At 36.5% G+C, this 6,043-nt stretch overlaps 1 pseudogene; it reads left to right on the top strand.

The window, feature by feature from the left end:
- The first annotated feature begins 555 nt into the window (after positions 1 to 555).
- LOC147821719 (phosphatidylinositol 3,4,5-trisphosphate 3-phosphatase TPTE2-like) overlaps positions 556 to 6,043 on the top strand; it is a 30,719-nt pseudogene continuing 25,231 nt past the window's right edge.

The raw sequence follows: 6,043 nt of genomic DNA, 5'->3' as shown, positions 1-6,043 counted from the left end.
GGGGAAAGGGGTGGAAGTGAACCATTTAAGGAAGATGTGCTCCAATGGAATTAAGTATAGGAAATTTCTGGTTTCTGTGCAACACTGTGTTGAGGACAAGTCAACAAACGTGCTCCCTAAACTGCCAGGAGTGGGTTGTGATGACAGCAGGGCACTTGATGTAAAAAAAAACAGTGGCATCAACACAAACTCTGTAGAAAACAGATTATACCCCAGTTTACCACTCTTGTCTGTTGAGTGTGTATATCAAGTAGATGTTTTCAGAGGCAATAATTTTGGCCAGCTATATTTGCCTCTGCTCCATGGTTTCTAACTATCTTATAGTGATATGAGTAGACAGCTAGAAATTTAAATGTGATGCCTATCAAACAAAATTGAGTTCAGATTACCTGACAAACCACTGTCTCCTTATGGTTTTGAGACTCATGATTGTTTTAGAGCAGATTTCAACTCAGAAAGCTTCTTTTGAAAATGGATATGGAATTTCTAACTCATTTATGATTTCATCATTTGCTATGCTTTTAGGCAGAGAGATATATCTACTATTTCTTTTAGGTGAAAGAGCTTATGATCCTAAGCACTTCCATTATAGGGTCCATCGAATTAAGATTGATGATCACAATGTCCCCACTCTAAAGTAAGTTTTATGCTACCTTGTCTATCAGAAAAGGGCTAAATACACTGGGCTTGATTTTTTGGAAATATTTTAATTCAACTAAAAATCTTATATTTGGAATCAGGGAGATGTTATTGTTCTCCAAGGAAGTAGAGGAATGGATGGGTTAAGATAAGGAAAACATTGTTGCAGTTCACTGTAAGGGAGGCAAAGGTAATAATGTTTGTTTTTTTTCTAAGAAATTGAAAAGATAGAGCTGGGATATAACTCAGTGATACAGCACTTGCCTAACATGTGTGAAATACTGGATTCAATCCCCAGTACTGCAAAGCAAAAAGAAAGGAAGAAATTGACAAAATATATTGAAGTATAAGAACAAGATACGCAGTGCTATTAATCAGTATTAATTGTTGTTAACATTGGAAAATAGCTTGGAGACTGAAGCAAGGGAAGGAAGAAAAGAAATAAAGTGAGAGAAGGAGAAAGGGAGAGAATAAGGGAGAAAAGTAGGGGAAAAAGAGCTAAGGAAGTTGAATGTATTTTCCCTTATTTACTATTTGGGTTTCTTCATTTTTATTTGCCTGTTTATATCAAAATAAAATGGCATACAATTTCAGAATGTCAGAGCACTTTTTAATTTAAGGCTATTCTTTTTTTCTTTTTCAATTAACAAGTAATTTTCCATTTTTTTGAAAACAGAATATCTGTACATTTATTTAGAGACTTAATTTGTTAGAAATTCTGGTAGTTTTCAGTGTAAAAATTTTTCAGTTTTCACCTTTTCTATTTTTTTATTAGTTATACAGAATTAGAAGTTTTATTTTGGCAGATTTGTACATGCAGATAGCATACTTCAATCATTTTCATTTTGCATTACCTCTTTTGGCCCACCATCCTCCTTAGTTTTATACTGGGAGGGTTGATGAATATATTTATTACTTATATCCATCCTCCCTATTACACAGCCCTACCCACACACCTTTATTCCTTCCCTCTAGTCTAACAGTCTCCTTTCTACCTTCTCATCTTTTTAAAATTCCACATGTCAAGGAGAATATGGGATATTTGTCTTTTAGAATTTGGCTTATTTCACTCAACATGATAGATCTTTCCAGTTTTTTGCAAATGATAGAATTTTGTTCTTGCTGTGACAGACCAATACCCCATTTTGTTTACGTACCACGTTTTCTTTTTCCACTCATCTGTTGATGGGCATATAGTCCTGTTCAATATCTTGACTATTGTGAATCATGATGCAATAAACATGGGTATACACGTCTCCCTATAGTATGCTGGCTTCAGTTGCTCTGGTTAAATATCAAGAAATAGTATCACTGGACCAAATGGTAGCTCTATGTTTAGTTTTTAAAAGAACTCCACACTGATTTCTGTAGTGACTATAGTAATTTACTTTCAAGCAAGCAGTGTAGAAGGGATTTATCATTCTTCATCCTTACCCGTCAGTACGTATTGCTTTTTTAAAAAATAATTTTATTGGTGCTGTTTAGATATACAATATAATTACATTCATCATTGGAAATCTGCACCTTTACATAACCTTTCTTGGTTCTTGTTTTTACCCCATTCCCCTGCCCTCCCTTCAACCCCTCCATCTTCCCTATTTACAAATATTTTTTCAGTTTTTCATTTACTCATATTAATTCCATTCCCTTCTTTCCTTTCCCCTACCCCTCACACTTCCCTTCCCCTTTGCACCTTTTCCGATTTCATATTATTATACCTTTTAGTCCTTATTTACACATTCAGTTTCTCACTCTAGAGAAACTACTTGGTATTTACACGTGTGTATTTATTTTACTTAGGAACATGGCCTCAATTTGCACCCATTTAGCTATAAATGTCTCTAATTTCTCATTTTTTATGGCTGAGTAGTACTTCATTTTATTTATTTGTTTGATTTTGTTACCCTGGATCAAAGTTGGGCCCTTGGGCTTGCGAGGCAGGCAGCAGAACAACTGAGCTATATCCCCAGCCCCTAGTACTCCATTTTATATTTAAAAAACCCCACATTATTTTTTTTTAATCCAGTCTCTAGTTGATGGACAATCGCGCTGCTTCCAAGTTTTAGCTATTACAAATTGTGCTGCTATGAATATGGGTGCACATATAGGACTTTGGTATGATTCTTTTAATTCTTTGGGGAAGATCCCCAGCAGTGCAATAGCGGGGTCAAATGGGACTTCCAGTCCTAGTTCTTTGGGGTATCTCCATAACGATTTCGACAGTGGTTGTACCAGTCTACAGTCTCACCAGCAGTGGAGCACGGTTCCTCTTTCCCCACAGCCCCACCAGCATTTGTTATTGGTTGTTTTCATGGTAGCAGCCATTCTTTATAGAAGTGGAATCTCAGCATTTTCAGTGGCATCACGTGAATGACCAGGGATGTTGAAAAGTTTTTCATATGTTTATTTGCTATTTCTACTTCCTTATCTGAGAAAAGTCTGTTCATTTCAGATGCCCATTTTTGGATTGCGTCTTTAAATTTGGGAAGTCTGATTTTTAAAAGTTATAGATTCTAGATAGTAGACCTTTGAGAAACAGCAGGTGAAATTTTTTTTCACAGATTGTGGGTCTTTTCACACTGTGGTTTCTCTTGCAGTACAGAAGCTTTTTAATAAGACAAGATCTCAGTTATTGTTTATGCTAGTTCACGGGCAAATGAGGTTTTTGTTCATAATATCTTTTCCTACCCCAGTGTCTTCAAGAGTTCTACCTAACCTCTGTTCCAGCTGGGTCAGTGTTTCTCTTTTAATATTTAGATCTTTAATGCATTTTGATTTTAGTTTAGTGCATGGTGGCGGATATAGGTCTAGTTTTAATCTTTGGCAAGTTGAAACACAATTTTTCCAGCACCATTTATTAAAGAGGCTATCTTTCTTCCAGTGAGAGTGTTTGGCTCCTTTGTTGAAGATGAGGTGGCTGAGTGTGTCTTGAGTTGCTTCTGTATCTTCTAATCTGTTCCACTGGTCCTCAGGTCTGTTTCTTTGCCAGTACCATGCTGTTTTTAACCACAGTAACTTTGTAGGATACTTTCAAGTTGGAGGTTTGATACCCCCTGCCATGCCTCTGCTGCCTACAATTGCTTTTGCTATTTTAGGTCTTTTTGTTCCAAATGAACTTCTTTTTTGTTTATTTGGTACTGGGGCTCAAACTCAGGACCTTTTGCTTCCGAGGCAGGTGTGATGACACTGAGCTAAATCCCTGGCCCATCAAATGAATTTTTGGATTGTTTTCTCAAGGTCTAAGTATGCTGCTGGGATTTCAATTGGGATTACATTGAATCTATAGCAGATTTGGAAGAATGACCATTTTTCACTATGTTGATACTTCCTACCCAGGAGCAGGAGATGTCTTTCCATTTTCTGATGTCATCAATCTTTCTTTTCAGAGTGCCATAGTTTTCAGAGACGAGGTCTTTGATTTCTTTCGTTAGGTTGATTCCTAGGTGTTTCAGTCTTTTGGATGCTATTGTGAAAGGAATTATTTGCCTTATTTCTCTCTCAGTGAGTCTGTTGTTCATGTAGAGGAAAGCTATTGATTTTTGTCTGTTGACCTTGTATCCAGCTACTGTACTGAATTTAAGTCCAGAAGACTTTTGGTGGAGTTCTTGGAGTCTTCTATATAGAGCATCATGTCATCTGCAAATAATAACAATTTGACTTCATTTCCTATCTTCATTCCTTTTATTTCTTTCACTTTTCTAATTGCTGTGGCTGTTTCCAAAATTATGGTGAACAGGAGTGGTGATAGTGCACATCATTGTGTTGTTCCTGATTTTCGTGTGAAGGATATTGGTTTTTGACCATTTAGTATGATATCGGCTGTTGGTTTTTCATAGATGGTTTTATCTGATTGAGGAAGACGCCGTCTGTTCCAATTTTTTGTAGGGTTTTTATCACAAATGCGTGGTGGATTGTTTAAAATGCTATTTCTTTATCTCTTGAGATGATCATATGGTTTTCGTCCTTGGCTCTATTGATATAGTGTATTACATTGATTTTTGTATGTTGAACCATCCCTGCATCCGCGGGATGAATCCCGCTTATTCAGGGTGTATGATCTTCTTGATCTTCTGCATTTTATTTGCCATTATCTTATTAAGAATTTTTGTATCTATGTTCATTAGTGAGATTGACCTATAGTTCTCTTTTTCGGTTGGGTCTTTCTCTGCCTTGGGGATCAAGGTGGTGCTTCCAGGCATGAATTCGGGAGTACTGTTTCCCTTTCAATTTCATTGAAGAGTTTAAACAGTAGTGGCAGTAGTTCCTCTCTCAATATCTTGTGGAATTCGGCAGTGAATCCATCAGGACCTGGGCTTTTCTTAGTTGGTAAGATTTTAATTACATTTTCAATTTCATTGGTTGATACTGGGTTGTTTAGAATTTTTAGCTCTTCTTCCTTCAACTTCGGTAATTAATACGTATCTATGAATTTATCCATTTCCTCTGTGCTTTCCACCTTATTGATGTATAAGTTCTGTAAGTAGGTATTGATGATCCTCTGGATTTCTTCTGGGTCCATTTTAATTTCATCCTTTTCAGTGCTAGTTGCATGGATTTGGGCCTTTTCTTTCCTTTTTCTGATAAGCTTGGCTAAGGGTTTGTTGATTTTGATTATTCTTTTGAGGAATCAACTCTTTGCTTCACTGATTTCTTTGCATCTTTCTGTTAGTCTCCATTGCATGGATTTCTGTTCTGATCTTTATAATTTCCTCCTTTGTATGAGCTTTGGCTTTGTCCTGCTCTTTTTCTAGAAACTTGAGGTTCAACATCAGATTGTTTAACTGGCCTCGTTTCTGTTTTCCTCAGTATTCACTGCTATGAATTTCCCTCATAAGACTGCTTTCATTGTGTCCAATAGATTCCAATTGTGTTGTCATTTAATTGAAGGAACTGTCTGATTTCTTCTTTAATTTCCTCTGTGACCCGTTGGCTATTCACAAGTGTGCTATTCAGTTTCCATTTGTTTATGTAATTCTTGTGGTTGCTTTTGCAATGGATCTCCAATTTCATAGCACTATGGTCTGATAATATACAGGGAATAACTTCGATTGCTTTGCACTTAGTTAAACATGTCCTATGAGCAAGTATGTGGTCTATTTTGGAGAACGACCCTTGTACAGCTGAAAGGAATGTGTATTCTGATTTTGTGGGGTGGAAGACTGTAAATATCTGTTAAGTTCATTTGTTCAAGAGTTCGATTGAGTTCTACTATTTCATGACTTATTTATTGTCTAGTTGATCTATGTGTGACAGTGGGGTGTTGAGGTCCCCCAGTACAATAGTATTAGTGCATGTATGACTTTTCATGTCGGTATTTGTTTTATATAGTTGGGCGCACTAGTGTTTGGTGCATAGATATTTCTGATTGTCATCTCTTCCTCTTGGATTCTTCCCTTTACAAGGA

Source organism: Heterocephalus glaber, unplaced genomic scaffold, assembly GCF_053883595.1.
Source record: "Heterocephalus glaber isolate CG9 unplaced genomic scaffold, H.glaber_assembly_v1.0 deba00001720, whole genome shotgun sequence".
In the NCBI taxonomy this organism is placed as follows: Eukaryota; Metazoa; Chordata; class Mammalia; order Rodentia; family Bathyergidae; genus Heterocephalus; species Heterocephalus glaber.
This window is presented reverse-complemented; position numbering and strand designations above follow the sequence as displayed.